The following is a 22,417-nucleotide window of genomic DNA, read 5'->3' on the forward strand; positions in this document are numbered from 1 at the left end:
GTAGATACACGTGACTTCTTGAATAAGCGAATACCACAGGAAAATGATAGTCAAAAATCCAAGCGCTTTCGTCTTTACTAAGACATTGTCAAGGAACGAATGAAATACTGTATTCCATTCGTTCCTTGACAATGTCTTAGTAAAAGACGAAAGCGCTTGGATTTTCGCCTATAATTTTCCTGCAGTATTCGCTTATTTTATATATAATTAATATATATATATATATATATATATATATATATATCTATATATATATATATTGTATGGTATGTGTATGTTAATGTCTATTTGATATTACTTCAAGTTTTACAACAGATTTTCACATCATTAACATTGCGTTGTACTACGTTTCTCAGGATTACCTGACCTACTGGGCGCACCGAGTCTACCACACCCGTTCCTCTACCGCCACTTCCCAAGAATCCATCACAAGTTCAAGCAGCCGACCTGCTTTCAGCGCCGTTGCCTTCCACCCATTTGAGCTGTGGCACCTTGCAGGCCATCCTCTTCAGCCCCATGTTTCCTCTACCCGTCCACTGGAGTGAGTAGGAGTTCTTTGCATGTAGAATGAACTATACGAATGAATTTAGTATCTGGAATACCGATTGTTAACCACAAAAAGCTTTGTTCTTTTTATTTTCTAACATTCCTGTGATTCTTCTTCCACTAGCGATATTCGCCGGGAGTCTGGCCTACAATTACTACCACGGCATCGTTGACCATTCGGGCGTCACTTTCGAGGCCCAGTGGTGGCAGCCTTGGCAGCCAGGTGCCATGTTCCATGACAATCATCATCAGTATACCTTTGTGAACTTCGGCGTCAACTGTAAATATTGGGATATGGTGAGTGAAATTCTTCCGGTGATGGATTTTCATAATTTATGAAAGTCAAAGGATACTGATTCAGTGAAAGAAAAAAGATGATAGTTGCTTTTAGTAATAATGAGTTCAATATTGTCTTTTTAAGAAAAAAAAAATCGATTTTCAGGGGAAAATGTTTTGAAACATCTCTTTTCACGCAGATTCACCGGACTGACAGAAGGAAGACTCGAAGGCCATGAAAGCGGTTTCGACTGAATGACGTCTACGTTTATCATTTGTAAAAGCGTTTTGATGGCGATGATAAACACCATTGCCTGCAAGTGCTTCGCGTGGCTAACCCTCTACCGTCAACCAAGCGGTATTCAATGTTTTTGGAAAGTAAGCCAGAGGAAAAGTTTAAGAAAAAGAACACCGCGATCTTCGTAAGGAATCACTCACGTCGTACATGAGGAGGCACGTTAAGCAAGTCTCGAGGTCCTTAACCTAAATCCGCTCTGTGAAACTCAAAGCGTAGATGGATCAGTAAATAAACGATGTACAGAAATAAACTAAAAGATAGAGAGATTATAATTAGAAACAGTTTTACAGGGAGCAGAGACATCCTTTGTATATTGGTGTTGTCATTTAATGGAATGGAGATTGCACTTACAGATGGTTTCCCATTTTGTTCCATTTGTTTATAATTCATTCATCATCAACTGACATTTTTTTTGTAGTGTTATTTACTATTTAGATATGTGACTCAATGAAAATTACAATTTCTCTTCACTGGTTTGTTCTTTCCTATGATATTGTGAGGACTGGACTGAGACAAGGAGAAATGATTACTAATTTATTGGTTGTTGTTGGAGATTAAGCTGGCCTTATGCCAGCACGGGCTCTTGCTCCTAGAGCAGCCCGTAGAATTTATTGGTCAGAAATGGTCATATTTAAGGAGGCTGTGCGGACGGAATTGTGGTGTCTGTCACGCGTACATCGAAAAAAAGGGAGCGGAACCCCGCTGTGATTGTGCTTTCTCGCACCTACAAATATACATATAATTAAGCGTACAGGATGTGTAGATTTATGATACAATGATACTTATATTGGCGGAAAGGCCGTAAACTGCTCTACATTTTGGTATATGTAATAAAGAGGTATATACATTGGGAGGACGGACATTTCGGTGGAAATGTCGTCCTTACATTTTGAAACTTGATAAAAAAAAAAAATCTACAAATCAGTGATATTCAAGTTAGAATTCATCGAGTACTTTCTCCATGACTGCATCAGCTGGGAGTTATATTATGGCCTCCATCAAGAAACGTTTTTAAAATACGAACATTGATCATCAGGGTTTTAAACTGAAAGAATTAATTTTCTTCAAGGTCTGAATTTCTCCCCGCTGGGCCACAGGACCCAAATTTTCATATATTCAGTCTCTCTTCTGAAATATAATTATATAATATATAATATTATATATATATTATATATATATATATACTATATATATATATATAATATATGATATATATATATATATATATATATCATTAATATATATATATATATATCTATATATATATATATTATATATATACATATATATAATATATCATATATATTATAATATATATATATATATATATATATATATATATATATATATATATATATACATAATAATATAAGATATGAGGAGCCAGTACGACATTCTAATCTGAGAGTGCGGAAACACTGGATCAGTCTTGCCTTTGTAAAGGGTCATGAAAACCGAAGGATCTCAGGCAGTTCTCGTTTTTCATTTTCCTCCGTGCCATTACCTTTATTTATACATCGCATCACGTCCTTATATATTTCGTGATCAAGTTATTCATGTATATATTTACACACATAATATATATATATATATATATATATATATATATATATATATATATATATATATGTGCACACACATATATTATGTGTAAATGTATCTACTACATGAATAACTTGATCACGAAATACATAAGACGTGATGCAATGCATAAAGGTACTGGCATGGAGGAATATGAAAAACGAGAAATGCCTGAGATCTTTCGGTCTTCACAACCCTTTACAATGGCAAGACTGATCCAGTCCCGGGACCCGTGGCGAGACCAGCCCACCTGTCCTGGGACACGTGGCGGATATTGCCCACCTGTCCTGGGACACGAAGCGAATTTGGCCTGCCCATCCTGGGCCTGGGGACGTGTGCATCGCCTGCTCGTCACGGGACCTGCTGCGGGCCCGGCCTGCCCGTCCCTGGACACATGGCGGACATCGCCCTCCTGTCCCGGGAACCGCGGCGGGCCCAGCCCACCTGTCCCGGGACACGTAGCGGACATCATCCGCCTGTGCTGGGACCTGTTGCATGCTCAGCCTGCCCGTCCCGGGACACAATGTGGACATGGCCTGCCCATCCTGGGACCTGCGGCGAGCCCAGCCCACCCGTCCTGGGACACGAGGTGGACATTGCCTGCACGTCCCGGGACCAGTGGCGGGCCTGGCCCGCCCATCCCAGGACACATGGCGGACATTGCCCGCCCATCCCGGGACCCATGGTGGGTCTGGCTCTCCTGTCTCGGGACACATGGCAGACATTGCCTACCCATCCCTGGGCCTGTGGCGGGCCCAGCCCGCCTGTCCCGGGACACGAGGTGGACATCGCCTGCCCATCCCGGGACCTGCTGCAGGCCCGGCCTGTCCGTCCCAGAACACGAGGCGGACATCGCTCGCCCGTCCCAGGACCCGTGGCGGGCCGGCCCAGCCATCCCAGGACACGTAGCCAACATCACCCGCCCATGCTGGGACCCGCGGCGGGCACGCCCATCCTGGGACACATAGCAGACATCGCCCGCCCGTCCCGGGACACGAGGCGCACATCGCCCGCCCGTCCTTGGACAAGTGGCAGACATTGCCTGCTAGTAGTGGGACCCGTGGCAGGGCCAGCCAGCCTGTCCCGAGACCAGCGGCGGGCCCAGCCCACCTGTTCCAGGACACGTGGCAGTCATCGCCCGCCTGTCCTGGGACCCATGGCGGGTCCGGCCAGCCGGTCTCTGGACACATGGCGGACATCACCTGCCTGTCTCGGGACCCACGGCGGGCCTGGCCCGCCTGTTCAGGGACACGTGGCAGACATCACCCGCCCTTCCCGGGACTTGTGGCAGGCCCGGCCCGCCTGTCCCGGGACACAAGGCAGACATTGCCCGCTCGTCCCGGGATATAGGTGGACATGGCCCGCCCGTCCTGGGACCAGCAGTGGGCCCGGCCCGACCATCCCAGGGAGTATGCGACATTATAGCTAGGTCCAAAAGAGCTAGTACAATTGAGCTAGTGTGACAAAATGGCTAATTCCATAATAGCTAGTACCAAAATCGCTAATGTTACAAAATAGCTAGTTATACATTTGAGCTGGTACAAAAAGAGCTGTTAACCAAAATAACTAGTTTCAAGAAAATGGAGTGTTATTTCTACTTCATTTTTTCTTTTAATCTTTTTCTTATCTATGGAGAAAAAAGTTAGTAGTATTCCACCCTTCATCATGGAAGTTATAAAGTCCCAGAAAGGAAAAGATTTACTTAGCTACGATGGATATTTGCACCGAAAAAATACAACGAACAAAACCAGCCAGAACTGGAGATGTGTAATGAAGGATTGTAGAGGAACATTGAAAACTGCGCCGAACTACCAAGAAAAGTGTGAAATAAAAATTGGACAAGAACATAATCAAGCCCCAGATCCCGCGAGGCAAAGTGTTAGAATTGCTTTAGGGAAAATGAATGAGCAAGCTTCATATTGTAATGCACCACCACGAAGAGTTATTGCTGCTGTAGTACAAGAGCTGGATGACGAAGCAATGGCTAATGTCCCTGAAAAAAGAGCGCTCCAAAAACGTATTCAACGTAGACGTAAGGTTGAAGGCCATTTTCCTGAACCTTTATCAATTAACGAATTGATAATTCCAGAAGAATTAATCAACGTAAACACACACACACCCACACACACAGACACACACACACACACAGTTTTAGCAACACTACATTTTCTCGAAACAAGCTATTTTGGTTAACAGCTCTTTTTGAACCAGCTCAAATGTACCACAGATTTTTGTCACAATAGCGTTTGGCACTAGCTATTATGGAACTAGCTATTTTGTCACAATAGCGATTTTGGCACTAGCTATTAGGACTAGCATTTTGGATCGCTCCCCATCCAGACACGTGGCAGACATCGCCTGCCTGTCCCGGGAAACCGCAGCGGGCCCGGCCCACCTGTTCATGGGGACACGAGGCGGACATCGCCTACCCCTCCCAGGTCCCGTGGTGGGTCCAGCCCGCCCATCCTGGGACACGAGGCGGACATTGCCCTCCCATCCCAGGACATGAACAGACATCGCCCGCCCGTCCCAGGACCCGTAGCGCACCCATCCTGGGACACGAGGCGGAAATCCCACGCCCGTCCCGGGAAACATGGCAGACCTATCCCGCCCATCCCGGGACCTGTGGTAGGCCTTGGCCGCCAGTCCCTGTAGAGAGCAACACCTATACTATTCCTTAGGACCAGAATATGCCACTGAATCCTCTCAATTCTCATGGGGCTTCTCTGAATCCTCTAGTTCTTGTCCTAGCACTCTGCAAATCCTACTGAATCCTCTGCTTCTTCTCCTGGTACCTCCACGAAACCTACTCAATTATCTCAATACTCCAGGGGCTTTTCTGAAGCCTGGTTTTTCTCCCGGCACCTCCACAAATCCCCTCATCTTCTTCACCATTTTTATAATCCTCCCTTTTCTCTCCTTCCAGGAATCAATAAAACAATGAAAATATTTTAACATATTTATTTCCGTTATAGTTAAATTTCCTCCTAGGATTAACCAAGCAAACTTATTACAAAATAAACATCAAAGTTTCCATACAACAAAATTTTCACACCTGATCCGTCTTCGTGAGGCCAGCGCAGTCTTCATCACGCTATTCCTTGAAGATGGACAGATGCTTCTTCAGTTTCCAGTTGTCCTCCTCTAGGCATCTGTATTTCTCATGGAGGTTCTTCAGGTCGCACACCAATTTCTCCTTCGCTCCTCGCAGCTGTCGAACCTCATCTTCCAGTTGGTCGTTCTGTTCGCCCTGGACACAGGCCTTCCTCTCCAGCGACTCCAGGCAACGATTTCCTTCCTCTAGAAGGCAATGCCAGCTCGTTTTTCTTGAGTTTAGCCGCCTCAACTTCACACTGGAGTCCACACTTTTCCTTCCAGAGGTCTTCCACTTCTCTCTACAGGCACTGGAACCTCAACTCGAGGTCTTTCCTCTCGGATTCCTGCTTTTTGGTCGCGTCTTTTTGTTCCTGGATGAGCCTCGACTTCCGCGCCGCTTATGCCATCTTTAGCTGCAGGTCTTTCTCCTTCTGTCATAGGAGTTTCTCGAGTCTCTCAAGCAGGCAGGTTGCTTCTGCCAACTGTGCAATCACATCCTTTATTCTCTCACATAGGCCATCGTTTCTCTGCCCGATATCCTTCGCGTTGTCCTTCAGCTGCTGATTTTCTTCAACATCTTGAGGATCTTGTCTTCCAGTTGGCGTTTCTCCCTCCTCTCTTTATCGTTCCAGCGCGCGAGGGGGCCTTGTCTTGCCAGGCTTGCTGTTGCAACACCTCCTGAGTGATCTGGTTGGCACGAGTGCGTTCTTCCATTCCGCCCACCTTGTGCGTCTCTTCATAGTAGTCGAGCCTCTGTTGCAGCTGAAGAATTGTCCTGTCCAAGTTCACCCACTGCTCTCTCTGGCACTGGTTGGCGTCTCGCAAGGCCGCAATTCTCTCGTTCAGTTCCTTTTCCTTGGCCTGTTCAGCGCCATCATCACCAGTCAGGAGAGAAATTTCACCAGCGAATAGGCAGCCACAACAAAGAAGACGACCGATCTTCCGTATTTTGAACAACATCTGGACAACAACGTCTCAACAACAGCTGCTGCCAAGACCAGGTAAGGCCACATTCTCTTCAAACTGAAATCTATATCTGAAATATCCAGTTCATATACTCTCCTCTGTTTCTCTCGATTTTTCGTTGATTTTCTATATTCCACGAGAGATATTTTGATTTATCAAACATATAGCAGAAATGATCCTGAAAGATTTTTAATTATGTCTTGTCTCATGGTGTTATAAATTTATAAATTACTGAAATCTCTCTCTCTCTCTCTCTCTCTCTCTCTCTCTCTCTCTCTCTCTCTCTCTCTCTCTCTCTCTCTCTCTCTCATCTTGACCCTAAGGTCTGGAATTCTTCCTTTATTCCTTCATTTAGGTATAAGGCTTTGCATTCGATATAAGTTGACAGAAAGAGAGAAGAGAGGAGTGAGAGAGAGAGAGAGACCCTTACCTTACCTTACAGACCTTACCAAATCTTGTTCGGGTTGCCCCAGGTCCCTCAGTGTGAGGCACCTCTAATGTCTACCAGAGAGTTGCTAGTACATCTTCCGGTATATTTTGCATCTTCCAATCTTGGATGGTCTGGGATGCAGTTTTAGATATTTGTCGAGCTTATTCTTAAACACATCTACGCTCACTCCTGATATATTCCTCAGATGAGCTGGCAACGCATTGAATAGACGCTGCATTATCGATGCTGGTGCGTAGTGGATTAATGTCTGTGTGCTTTCCTTATTTTTCCTGTTATAGTTTTGGGCACTATTAATCTCCTCTGCTTGCTCTTTCTGATATTTTTAGTTCCATGATATTTTCTGCTATTCCTTCTATCTGGTTTCCATGCCTGAATTATCATGTAGCGTTCTCTTCTCCTTTCTAGACTATATAATTTTAAGAATTGTAGTCTTTCCCAGTAGTCTAGGTCCTTAACTTCTTCTATTCTAGCTGTAAAGGACCTTTGTACACTCTCTATTTGTGCAATATCCTTTTGATAGTGTGGGTACCATATCATATTGCAATATTCAAGTGGACTACGAACATATGTTTTATAAAGCATAATCATGTGTTCAGCTGTTCTTGTTTGAAGTGCCGTAACAATCATTCCCCATTTTTTGCTTTACATTTTGCCAACAGAGTTGCTATTTGATCATTGCATAACATGTTCCTATTCATCATCACACCAAGGTCTTTAACTGCTTCCTTATTTGTGATGGTCTCATTATTAGGTCCCTTATATGCATATAGCTTTCTTTCTCTCTGTCTCCATAATTTAATTGATTCAAATTTATCAGAGTTAAATACCATCCTATTTACCTCTGCCCAATCTATACTTTGTTAAGGTCTCTTGTAGAGCGTTCCTATCTTCATCACAAGTAATTTCTCTACTTAGTTCTTGTGTCATCTGCGAAACTACTCACTACCGAATCCTTAACATTATTGTCTATGTCTTCAATCATAATAAACAAACAGTATTGCAGCTAACACCGTACCTTGCGGCACACCGGATATTACCCTTGGCTTCATCCGATTTCTCGTCGTTTGCAATAACTATCTGTTTTCTGTTGTGTAAAAATTCTTTTAACCATTTTCCTACTTTATCGATATTGTGTTTTCTAATTTTCTTCGCTAATAATATTATGGTCTACTTTATCAAAAGCTTTTGCAAAGTCTAAATAAACCACAATCTGTTTCATTTCCGCTTTTCATATTTTTGAATATGTTCTCACGGTGGACTAACAGTTGGGTTTGTGTACTTTTTTCCGGTACGAAACATGTGTCCTTTATTAAAAACAAATTATTTTTTATTAAATGTTTCATAATATTTTTCTTCATTACCCTTTCATACACTTTCATAATATGTGATGTTAGACCTCACAGGCCCTATAATTACTTGCCTCTCTAGTCTTGATCCACTTTTGAAAGATAGGGGTAATATATGCTAATTTGTGCTCATCATATATCTTGCCTGTATCTACACTTTGTCTTAATAATATTTGCAAGTGGCTTTGCGATAGAATGAACTAGTTTCTTTAACAAAATAGCAGGAATTCCATCAGGCCCTGCAGCAGCTCCATTGTTTTTAATTTCATTAATAGCCTGCACAATATCAGCTTCATTAATATCTATGTCAGCTAAATATTCACTATTTTCATCCCTTATTCTATATCATATCTTCATTAATCTATTCTAGATGTGAATTCTTCCTCTTATCATCGTTTCTGCCAGTATGTTGCAAAACTTTCCTTTTTTTCATTCGTTAATATCCCTTCAATTCTCAGCAGAGGGCCCTATTTTAATATTCTTCTTTTATTCCTATTCTTTTCGCATATGAGTATAAATTAGTTTGGGGTTTAGCTTGATATTTAATAGGGTTTTTTCTTCCAAGTCCCGTTTTTGCATTTTCTTTTGATTGTATAATCTTTTGTTCTGCATTTTCTATCTTACTTTTTAGTTCTATAAACTTTCATGCATTTTTTTCTTTTGCAAGACCTTTTTTCCACTTTCTGATTTTCTGGAACAAGATCCTTCTGTCTCTTGGTATGCATGAATGATGTTACTTTTCTTCTTCGGTATATATTTTTCCACTATTTTCTCCAATATTTTTATATAATATCTCCGTATTTACCCTTATGTCATCACTTACGAAAATGTTATCCCAATCTTTGTTTAATTCTTCATTAATTTCTGACCATTTTATATTTTTACTGTAGAAGTTGTATTTTCCATATCCTTCCCACTTTTTTCATTTCTTGCTTATCTCTATTTTCACTTGCTTTGTTTGGAATGAACTGTTAATTCTATGACATTATGGTCTGAAATACTCGCATTACAAACTATTATTTCTTTAACATAATTCACCTCGTTCACAAATACTAGGTCTAAAGTATTTTCCTTTCTTGTTGGCAGGTGATTTATTTGTTGAATGTTGTATTCTAGTAGCATATCTAATAGCTTTTCGAATTGCCTCTTATCTTCTGCACTACTATTACTCTCTTTTTTATATGTATAAGTACAACCACAATCTCCTATTCGTTCTTTCCATTCTACGAAAGGAAAGTTGAAGTCACCAGATAGGAGAATGTCCAGTCCTTGTGATTTCTACATATATCATCCAATTTTTCTTTTTAATTATTAAGTCAAACTCTTTAGTATTAGGGGGGTCTATATATTACTATGTTCATAAATTTTTCAGATTCTAATTCTACCGCTATTAGTTCACATTCTGAGTTACTATATTTCTCATATATTTTTCCTTGTTTTTTGTCTTTTCCCATATATTGCGGTTCCCCCTTGATTCCTATTTTTTCTATCTGATCTATAAGTTTGGAACCCTTTTATTTGATCATCATTCCCAGTCTCTTGGGAATACCAGGTTTCACTTATATTATATATCTATTTTCTTTTCATTTTGGGTTAGTTCTTCTAAGTACTCTATTTTTCTTTTTGAGTTACTCGTAACTAAACCCTGCGCATTCATCACTATGATGGTTTGCGTGTTTTTCTCCTTCATTTAATACTGGTAGTAATAAGGATTTTTCCCATGTCTCTTTCCTGTTCTGGTATGTTGTTCTTTTTTCATTTCCAGAAATTCTGACATTAAAAAATCCAACTTTTCCATAATATTTGATCTTCCTTCATCATAATTATTAATTTTGTGTCTGAATCTGCAATTTTCTCCGTTTCTGCAATATCCTCTTGCATAATAAATACAGTTATTATCTCTTGAGTAGAATTTCGGAGCTGATGCTTTGAAATTTTTTGCTGACACCTCTGCATATCTCATTGGTGGTTTGCTTGCTTTTCTCTTTTACCTGATATTCTTGATTTCTCTCTTTATTTGTTTCTTTCTTATTTTGGATTTTAATTACTTGGTTGGTTATTTATTTGATTATGATTCATGGCTACAGGGTGCATATATTTGCATTTTTTGTCGAACTTACATCCTTTTCCTTCTTTTAGGTTTTTAACATATAGTTTTGGATGCAGATCTCTGCAATCATCCCCATATCCATCTAAGTATGCACATTTACCATATATTTCATAGTTTGACATATCTTAGGATGTTTGTAGTAACATCTTTCTCCAAATCTGCAATTCCCTCTTTTCAAAAGGTTGCAGATTTTGTCTTTCTTGTCTATTTTTTCCTCTTTCCCGTCATTGTAGAGATCTGGGTTAGAGCCCTCTTCGGGATTTGCTTTTCTGTTGTCATATCGTAATTATTTCTTCGTACGGTATGCTGCTTTATTGCCGCATATGTAGTATCAATGAGTATCTCTGCATCCATACTTTTATCTTGTTCTTTGTTTTCCTTATTTTTTCTGTCATTTCATTTTTGTTTACTTCTCTTCCGTTTTCCTCTTCTTCTTTTCTTCTTCTTCTTCCTCTTCCTTCTTCTTCTTCATCCTCAACTATTTGCTACATTCAATCTTGATTTAATAACATTGTCTATCCATGATAGACATGTTGAACAAAAAATTCTTGTATCTTTTCTCAAATCTTGACAGAGAGAGAGAGAGACTAATTTGTGTAGAAAACGCTATATTGGTATATTTACAAATATGACATGCATGTGAAATTACTCCGTTTGGAATAGGAAAGCTAATGTGTGCGTACCATTCTTCGTGTATAATGCTCCAATTATATATATAATATATATATATATATATAATAGTATATATACATATATATATATATATATATATATATATATATGTAAGTGTTTACTATAATAAAAAATATGGGAATGTTAGTCCATATATATAAAAGTCTAAAACTAAAGAGGTCAACCACCGATTGCTTGCAGGAATGTGATCAGACTAGAGACGCTAAAGATGACGTATACAATAAGTATGTAGGCTAAGATAACATGCCGTCACCTGTAGTCACTCAATTGTTTATAAACATTAGTCCAGCTCCCTGCTTGAGACAACAACCGCCTACGTGATCTGTAGCGTGTCTCATTTGATTGTTGTGTTCGTATGAAACTATTGTCATCTGATAGTATGTTCATATGTTTCGAAACTACTGTCTGTTCCTTCATAACTTGTAACAGAGATGGTAGACAGAGAGAGAGAGTTAGCTATCGTCATTAGAAGACTGTACCTCTTTACCTAAGCTTTAATCATGTAGAGGAATAGGATTAGCCATTATCATTGGCAGCAAGCGATCAAGCTATCGTTAGTAGAAGACTTGTACAATCATACCTGATCTCACCATGTAAAACTTCAGAAGAAATTATATCTATTTTTATACTTAGTGTTTTCTACAAGAACCATCACCGAACCATGAGTTTAACACATCGTCGTAAAGATAATACCGACTTCGTAAGTGATCTACAAAACCCCAGACACTCCATTGAAGATGGAAGTGCAATACCAACCGACTTAGCGTAAGTTTATCGCTAGTCTAACATTACCTCATAGGGCGCCTTATCATACAAGGCACAAGCCCTAATATTGGTGGCCAGCGGACCAGAAGAACTCTACAACGTCCTACGAAGAAAAAACAGAATAATAAATCATGAAGTCAACGACGACGAAAGCAGCAGATTCTTCAAGCAACCTAGTATCATCATTAGTGAGCGACTTCAGAAAACAACAAGATTCGTCAAGCAACTTAGTATCATCGTTAGTGAATAACTTCAAGAAACAAAACCGACGTGTCCTTTCCTACGGCAACGGAAGCTTCGTCTCTCATTAGAATCATTCAAGAAAACATCGTTAGTGAGCGTTTTCCGGCACTGCAAGAAACAAACCGAACGCGTCTGCAGCATCGGATTTTCAAGGGCTCGAATCATCGAAACAAACGCGCACGGGGGAAACTGAAGCCAAACCAGGTCGTCCGCTAAATAGAGAAGGAGGGAACCAAGCGGCCCGTGTGTCCGTTATCAGTGGGGGGGGGGGGGGTAACAACCGTGACTTCCCACAAAAGCAAGCTAAGTACAATTTTTGTTTTTTATTCATTTGAGTAACTTTGAGTGTTTCCTTTGCAGGTCGAATTTCGTTATTCCTGTGGCTGAAGTTACGAGACATTCTTAATCTTACTTTTTTACAGAAATTATCTATATCATTGAGATTTCGCTACTGCGAGTTTTTATCTTTGAGTGTCTGTTTCCAGAAGTTCTACTGAAATATCATAATCATATACTATGTTATTTTATCATTTGGGTGATTATTAATCCCTTACGTAACAAATTATATTAAACAGTGAATATGCGTTTACGCAGTGGACGTCTGTATTTATACAGATGCACGGATAGGGTCGTTAAGCACCGTAGTGATTAGAAAACACACAAAAAAAAAAAAAAAAAAAAAAACAAGTGGAACACCCGTACAAATCTATATAAATTAGAGGTAACACTATTTCGGGTCATGACAATAAATGCTCCTTTGAAAGTCCCGATCGCAGTTTTAGCCTTGAGTTTTTTGAGTTATATAAAATATCGAACCTCAATGACTCAACTCAACTTTAAAACATAGGGCTGGATTGCCAAGAGATAAACCATGTCTGTAAAAAACTTTCATCAGGCCACCAATGCGCTGACCAGGATCTCTCACTATTCAAATTTTAGCAAAGAATGAAGTACAAACAGTTAATATTGCATACAGTAGAGATAACTTGTCTTATTAGTAATCGCTCAGTTCCTAATAGTTAGTCATTCATTGCTTTATACGTAACCAGCAACGTAATGCTAAAAACACACAATATGTTGCCGATGGTAATAAAGAGAAGGATCCTAATTATTACAAAAAGAAATAGAAACAGTAGCCCGTTCAGAATCAAACAAGCAAACTCGGTGACTGTGTCACCTAGTCAAGCGGTCAAGGTTAGTTAGTTAAAATCTGCCGAGTTTTCAAAGCACAAAGCAAATTCCACACAATAAGCGACTCTAGCAGAGTGGGGAAAAGCGATGTTGGTTCATACATACCGATATCTTTTTTGAATTAAAAAGGATTTTTCCTATGAAACACACGACCGTATAAAGTAATCAGAGCAGGTTTTCGTTTTTTTTAATACATAAGTTATTATGAGTAGTGGTGGATTAAGCCCGACTGTACGCGCCGTAATAATTAGAATATCTTATTTATTCCTTTAGTACGATTAATTACCAGTATTTACGGACTCACCGTCTGTTGTTCGAACTTCCCTAATGAGAAGTCCGGATAAGCGAGCGTTTACAGATACCTCTATAGTTATAAAAACATTGATCTGTATCTAGTGTAATTGTAAGATTCATCTAGGGGTATACAAAATATTATCTTACATCCTGCAAAATAAGGCGTGTTTATCACAGGAAAATCCTATAAACCTTCAACATATTAAAATCCGTTTGAACAAAAATGAGACAATTAATCAATTAATAACTTATAGAAAAAGAACAAATACATTTGCCTCTATAAATCGTAAACATTGTTCAAATGACCCAACAGAATTCTCCCACAACCACAGTCGCACTTTGCACGCAAAATCTCGAGAAGCATGCACCCTCGAATGTCTTAGTGCGTGTAAAAAGACTTTGCTGGGAAATGAAATTTTAATCCTTCACGACACTCTGAAATATAACGATTTCCGCGAACAAAGCCCTAAAAGTATACATATCGTGGATACAGAAGTTATAAATATCGCATTTTTTATTGTTGCTATTTTTTAATCCCGCCAAATCAGTCGTGGATGAATCTCTCTTATATTCTATCTAAAGTAATATCAATAAAGTCATTCAGCAGAGTGATTCAGCAGATTTTTTTTTTTTATTTTTTTTATCTTCTACCTGAATACCAGGAAGTTTCTCCACTAGCGAGTGATCTCTGGGAGAAAATGGATGTCATTGAAAACAAAATACGGTCTAAGGACAAACATAAAGCTATATACGTACCTTCGTGTAGAACCCCAATGAAATTTCAAAATAGAGATAAATGACGAAGTTGAAAAATGTTAGTAATAGGAGCCATTAGGAAATCAAATAAGCCCATATAATTTTTCCCTCAAACGTCATGCCATAAAAGATCGGACTTGGCGTATCTGCGCAGATTACTGTCGCTTAAACAAGGAAACGACTCCCGATAATTTCCAGTGCGATGTACCGACGACATCTTATCTCTGTTAGGTTAGAATAATTTTTTTTTCACCTACTTGGACTTACTTAAAGGCTTTTACCTGATACCATTACCTAAGTGATTGTACCTCATATACCGTTTTCAGCACACTCAGGGGACATTATCAATTTTTACGTATGCCTCCGGCTTACGTTGCACCCAATTATATATAGTGTTTGGAGACTTTTAGGGGATAACCTACATGCCTATATGGATGATCTTGTAATCTTTTCTAATACCTTAGAAGTACATTCACATAAAGTAGAGCTAGTGCTACAGAGACAAAGACAAATAATCTCAGAGTAACATATCTAAATGAGAGTTTTTTAAACCGAACATGTTTATCTAGGTTTTATGTGTCTGGTCAAGGTCTTAAAAGTAGTCCATGGTAAGGTGTCGGCTATTCATAACTTTCCGGTACTTATTAACGTAAAAGGGGGATACAGCACTTTCGCGCTTTAGTGGGTATTACAATCGTAGTAAATATGTAACTCTTCATCATGACAGCTCCTTTAACAGATCTTACGAAGAAGAACGTAGATTTATTATGGTCTGAAAAGCATCAACAGGCGTTCGATATCTTAAAAGCGGAAAATGCAGCTTACCTAACTTAAAAAATCCCTGATTTAAATAAGGAATTTTTTTTTTATTGCAACAGACGCCTCAGACCAAGGGGTAAGAGGGTATTACTTCAGTAATATGATAAACAGTTCTTTCCTATAGCTTTTTATTCACGTAAACTAAAGCCCTCTGAAAGTAAATATGCAGTAATAGCAAGGAAGGGCTAGGTATCTTTAACTCACTAGTACATTTTAAGTTCATAATCTATGGCTATCCTGATAAAGTCCTTACCGAACATGAGTCCTTTACCGAGTTTTTCAAAGGCTTTAATCACAGTCCAAAAGGAACTCGGTGACAAATGATCATTCAGGTCTTTGGAGCCAAGATAAGATATCTACCTGGGAAAGCAATTATCATAGCTGACGCATTATCCCGCAAATCCCGCACCATACTGCAAAGAACCATTAATTAGACTAAAAAATATAGAAATATCCGTGCCTATTGTTAAAACCGTATCTAAACAAGAAAATTCCTTAAACCAAGAGATCGCGAGCATTGAATATCTGGGTCGGAGCGCAGAACTGTTACAAACTGAACAAAGCAAGAGTCAGCAGCAATAAGCAAAATAATAAACACTTCGAACGAAAACAGGGTCAGCAGCAGCTAAGCAAAAACAATAAACACTTCGAACGAAACAGGGTCAGCGGCTAAGCAAAAACAATACACACTTCGAGCAGAAACCCTAAAGCAAAAGTATACTTAAGGTATGTGTATCAGAATAATGTAATCAAATGTAGTATTATATGTAGGTCCGTGACGAGGAAAACCCGAAGAACACAGCAGATGACTAACGACCAGGTAGTAATAATAATCTCTTTCATACCAATCGTCATAAACTGGTTGCATTCCGTCATCCAGGGTTCCCTACTATGTCACAGAAAGCCAAATCCATGTTTTACTGGCCTACAATGCTTACAGATATAAAAAGCACATAACTAATTGTAACACGTGTCATGAAAACAAGGGATACACTAAGACACCTGTCAGTTTAAGGGCCTATCCTGTGCCAAATCAATCCTTGAAAGAATATACTTAGAATTATTAACAGAATTACGAGTCTGACAGAGGGAATAAACACTTCTTAGTGTTAATAGTTCCTTGACACGTTATATAGAATTAATAGGCACTAAAAACAAACAAAAAACCGCAATTGAGTGCGTTAGGAATATTTGATGAGTTGCTAAATCAGTAAACAAAATGGAAATTCACATGATAATCTGACTCGGGTGGTGTAAATCAATAATAATCTCCTTAACACGTTGTGTGAATTCCTTTCCATTAAGAAAACCAATAATATATTTTATCACCCAGAGTCAATCGGTTTGGTAGAATAACGGATAATTAAATAGGAAGTGTCAATGTCTTACGAGTTACAACTCGTGATATACCGAACTGGATTATAGCGGTTCTCGCGGTTTTAAATACCTTTATCATTTATATCTTGTATCTATAGAATTGATGCCGCAAGTAGCCTTATACGGTACGCCGCTAGAACACTTTTCCACATATTCAAGCCAACCATTAATTTATCAAATATATATAAAAAAATATATAAATAAATAAATATAAAAAAATAAAATAAATATGGATACAAGTGGAGTCAATATAATACACTCCGTAAGAAGTCGGAAGGGTTACAAATTATAATAAAAAAGGAATCACGATTAAAATCAATAAGCAAAACGTAACCATAGATAATTAAATATCCAAATATATATGCGTAAAGATTTGAACTCTAACTTACGCTTTAGTAATGACAAATAAGCTAAAAGTTCAAAACACATATCAAAAACCTACTGACATATTGTCTGTCCCGGTGATTTATATTCGTAGTCAATGAAAAAAAAAAAAAAAAAAAAAAAATTAAAAAAATAAATAAAAATAAAATAAAATAATAAATAAAATAAAATAAATAAATAAAATAAAAGAGATTTTAAAGTCAGGAAGTCTAGAAGTGAAAATGTTATCTATGGAATAATCCTATATGAATCTTATACAGGGCTAATAATATATATAGAATTTGTATGGAAACCTTTTTTCATTAGTTTGAATAAGGAATATTTAATTTAACATAATTACAATTATGCAGATTTCCAGCATGAAACTAATATATTGTTCAATTTTGGTACTGTTTTTTTTCAGACATTCTTCTCATGTGGGTCGAGTATTAAAAAACAAAAAAAAATTTATCCTAAAGTCGTATCTCTTACAGCAAGTAACGTAACTCTTAGCTGGCTGAGAGCAATCTCCTGCCAAGTGACGACGTCATCATTGCCGTATCAGCATTTGTTCCTTTTAACCTCAATAATCTGCTTACACAGGCTTCATCTGTGTGTCGTCTCTGCTTGCAAAAGCAGATTGACTGGAGAAAGGAATGCTCAGCTCATGAACTTCACATGTGGTTCATAGGTCACATGACAGGCCACATAACATATTCTTATCCGTGTGTGTAATGCAAGTAGTTAAGGACTTGCAATCATTTTGAAATTAATGAACAAAATAAGCAAATAGAATTTCTATAACAACAAAATGAATTAATTTTTTTTTTCTGAACCTCATAGACATTTAGAAGTATCAAGATATGTATATATGAAATATTTACTTGCAACATTAGCCTATTACAATTCAAGTAAAACATTCATGGGAAAATGTCACATTTTCTTGGAAAACCCAAAGTTTATTTAGAAATTAGTTACATAGTGGGTTTTTTTCGTTGCATCTCCTACCTATTAATAAAGTTTTTTAAAAAAATTAACCTCAGAGGATGCGCACGAGAAAATTGAATATGAAACTTTTGTTAGGGCACATAGAATCATGATTAATCTTCTCTTTGACTCTTATGTTGCCTGGCAATCTTACAATTAGCTCCGTTTTCCACTTCTTTGTCTAGTAATTTACTACCAGTAATATCGAATTTTCTTTGGGATTTGTATTGATATCTGTTTATTTGTTATGATTATGGATATTTTTACAGTCATCATAGACCCTGGATAGGTTCACTCATTGTTAATGCCATGGATAAAAAAGTTTGTACAGCGGACTCTTTTGAATTCCAAAATATCAGTGAATTCATGTGGGTTAAGTCTGGTCTAAATGGCTCTCTTCCCTCCCCTGTATTTGGATGTCGTTTGAATTTACTTTGCCCTTGTGACAAGTATAATTTCACTTGCAGGCTGATTAATGGAACCTGGTTACAGTATCCTGCAGTACGAGAATTTCACATCGCAACTTCGAAAAAATCGTTCGTCGCTGCGGACGACGGCAGTCGAGTAACAACCGCCTACAATGTGAAAGGAATAAGCACCATCATGGACTTCTTCGACCGACACCGTATCTCGTCGTTAATCTCGTATTAATGCGGAACGCTCCGGCGGCTGTCGGAATCGACTACAATAAGGGACATACTTCCGACAATTACGACCCGAAGGATATTCAACTACTGACTGGCTGGCGAAGGACTCGTGCTGGGGATGTTTTTTTTATTCATCGCGAACGTAAATCGTGTAGCTTAGGATGCAGAGAATAAGTATGAGCGCAAAATGGAACGTTGGACCCGCCCAGGCAAATTTTCCCTTGTTTTAACCATTGAAAAAGGCCGTTTCAGTGGCTATAGGTGGTTGTCTGGAACTGTGTAATGGACGAAAAGTGGTTCGAAAGCTAGTTAAATGTGAAGTAGTATAACCTCGGTCATGTATCCTATATATATAAATGATCATAAATAACAGAATCGAAATATATTTTTTGCGTGTACGCACTAGGAATCTATATATAAATGATCATAAATAACAGAATCGAAATATATTTTTTGCGTGTACGCACTAGGAATCTATATATAATTGATCATAAATAACAGAGTCGAAATATATCTTTGCGTGTACGCAATAGGAATCTCTTATATAAATGATCATAAATAACAGAATCTAAATATATCTTTGCGTGTACGCAATAGGAATCTCTTATATATAATTGATCATAAATAACAGAGTCGAAATATATCTTTGCGTGTACGCATAGGAATCTCTTATATAGATGATCATAAATAACAGAATCTAAATATATCTTTGCGTGTACGCAATCAGGAATCTATTTAAAGTGCACATATATTAATCATAATTTATTCAATCCATATACATATGTATAAACAAATCAGTTAGCCTCTAATCAATATGTTACCTTTTCCTTTTATCTTACCAATATCTGCAGTTATATAGAGTTAGTATATTGATTAATGAATCAGAAATCAACGAATCAATCAGCATAAACATTAATAATTTTATCAATTCATATATGATTTTTTTATCAGTTAAAATATGATTTTTATCATGTTAATCTTCATTCTATGCAATTATCAGAGTACAATTAGTATTTTCTGTAGCATAAGTATCTTGATGAGATGAAGTGAAAACTGTACATTATATATCCGTGATCACTATTATTTTACCAATATCATTGTTTTATATTTTATTACTTGAATCAATTCATGTACACCATGAACTTTTTTATTTACTTGTATATATATTATATTCACATAGTGTCTGTATCACACTCCTATAAGTCAAATGCAAGTCAGTTTGAGTAATATTCGTAGTTGGTTTTTGGTAGCTGACCGAGCTAATGTAAGTGTTTACATAATAAAAATATGGAATGTTAGTCCATATATATAAAAGTCTAAAACTAAATAAGAGGTCAACCAGATTGCTTGCAGGAAGTGATCAGGACTAGAGACGCTAAAGAGACGTATACAATAAGTATGTAGGCTAAGATAACATGCCGTCACCTGTAGTCACTCAATTGTTTATAAACATTAGTCCAAGCTCCCCTGCTTGAGACAACTACGCCTACGTGATCTGTAGGGCGCGTGTCTCATTTGATTGTGTGTTCGTATGAAACTATTGTCATCGTGATAGTATGTTCATATGTTCGAACTACTGTCTGTTCCTTCATAACTTGTAACAGAGATGGTAGACAGAGAGAAGAGAGTTAGCTATCGTCATTAGAAGACCTGTACCTCTTTACCTAAGCTTTATCATGTAGAGGAATAGGATTAGCCATTATCATTGGCAGAAGCGATCAAGCTATCGTTATTAGAAGACTTGTACAATCTTCACCATGTAAAACTTCAGAAGAAATTATATCTATTTTTATACTTAGTGTTTTCTACAAGAACCTCACCGAACCATGAGTTTAACACATCGTCGGTAAAGATAATACCGACTTCGTAAGTGCATCTACAAAACCCCAGACACTCCATTGAAGATGGAAGTGCAATACCAACCGACTTAGCGTAAGTTTATCGCTAGTCTAACATTACCTCATAGGGCGCCTTATCATACAAGGCACAAGCCCTAATATATATATATATATATATATATATATGTATGTATGTATGTATGTATGTATTAAGTATGTATGTATTATATAATATACCAAAGACTAGTCACATTTTAGACCTGCTGTCTACGAACGAGGAACACCAAAGTACACGGATTAATCAAAAGTACTAAAGCAGAACTGAGCACACCTGAAAGGAACTGTTTGAGACCCATCACTCATGGCAATAGTGACAGCCCTTATGAAAGCATACCGCGCATGCGCAAGTGTGTGTGCGTGTGTAATATATGTGATGTTGTAACATTACCAAGAGAGAGAGAGACCTTACCTTACAGACCTTACCTTACAGACCTTACAGTTCGTTCAGGTTGCCCCAGGTCCCTCAGTGTGAGGCACCTCTAATGTCTACCAGAGAGTTGCTAGTACATCTTCCGGTATATTTTGCATCTTCCAATCTTGGATGGTCTGGGATGCAGTTTAGATATTTGTCGAGCTTATTCTTAAACACATCTACGCTCACTCCTGATATATTCCTCAGATGAGCTGGCAACGCATTGAATAGACGCTGCATTATCGATGCTGGTGCGTAGTGGATTAATGTCCTGTGTGCTTTCCTTATTTTTCCTGGTATAGTTTTGATCACTATTAATCTACCTCTGCTTGCTCTTTCTGATATTTTTAGTTCCATGATATTTTCTGCTATTCCTTCTATCTGTTTCCATGCCTGAATTATCATGTAGCGTTCTCTTCTCCTTTCTAGACTATATAATTTTAAGGATTGTAGTCTTTCCCAGTAGTCAAGGTCCTTAACTTCTTCTATTCTAGCTGTAAAGGGACCTTTGTACACTCTCTATTTGTGCAATAACCTTTTGATAGTGTGGGTACCATATCATATTGCAATATTCAAGTGGACTACGAACATATGTTTTATAAAGCATAATCATGTGTTCAGCTGTTCTTGTTTTGAAGTGCCGTAACAACATTCCCATTTTTGCTTTACATTTTGCCAAAAGAATTGCTATTTGATCATTGCATAACATGTTCCTATTCATCATCAGCACACCAAGGTCTTTAACTGCTTCCTTATTTGTGATTGTCTCATTATTAGGTCCCCTATATGCATATAGCTTTCCTTCTCTGTCTCCATAATTTATTGATTCAAATTTATCAGAGTTAAATACCATCCTATTTACCTCTGCCCAATCATATACTTTGTTAAGGTCTCTTTGTAGAGCGTTCCTATCTTCATCACAAGTAATTTCTCTACTTATTCTTGTGTCATCAGCGAAACTACTCACTACTGAATCCTTAGCATTACTGTCTATGTCTTCAATCATAATAACAAACAGTATTGCAGCTAACACCGTACCTTGTGGCACACCGGATATTACCTTGGCTTCATCCGATTTCTCATCGTTTGCAATAACTATCTGTTTTCTGTTGTGTAAAAATTCTTTAACCATCTTCCTACTTTATCCACGATATTGTGTTTTCTAATTTTCTTCGCTAATATATTATGGTCTACTTTGTCAAAAGCTTTTGCAAAGTCTAGATAAACCACATCTGTTTCATTCCCGCTTTTCATATTTTTGAATATGTTCTCACGGTGGACTAACAATTGGGTTTGTGTACT

The 22,417-nt window shown here is 38.1% G+C and overlaps 2 long non-coding RNA genes across 2 annotated transcripts in view; both read left to right on the forward strand.

Moving 5' to 3' along the window:
* Nucleotides 1–22,417, forward strand: part of LOC135223621 (uncharacterized) — a 144,553-nt gene that overhangs the window by 87,206 nt on the left and 34,930 nt on the right. The window lies entirely within an intron of this gene.
* LOC135223623 (uncharacterized) lies at nucleotides 488–1,585 on the forward strand. The gene is made up of 3 exons (XR_010316546.1): nucleotides 488–541; nucleotides 671–843; nucleotides 1,023–1,585. It is a non-coding gene; the product is annotated as an uncharacterized LOC135223623 (long non-coding RNA).

This window comes from Macrobrachium nipponense, chromosome 10 (genome assembly GCF_015104395.2).
Source record: "Macrobrachium nipponense isolate FS-2020 chromosome 10, ASM1510439v2, whole genome shotgun sequence".
NCBI classification, from domain to species: Eukaryota; Metazoa; Arthropoda; class Malacostraca; order Decapoda; family Palaemonidae; genus Macrobrachium; species Macrobrachium nipponense.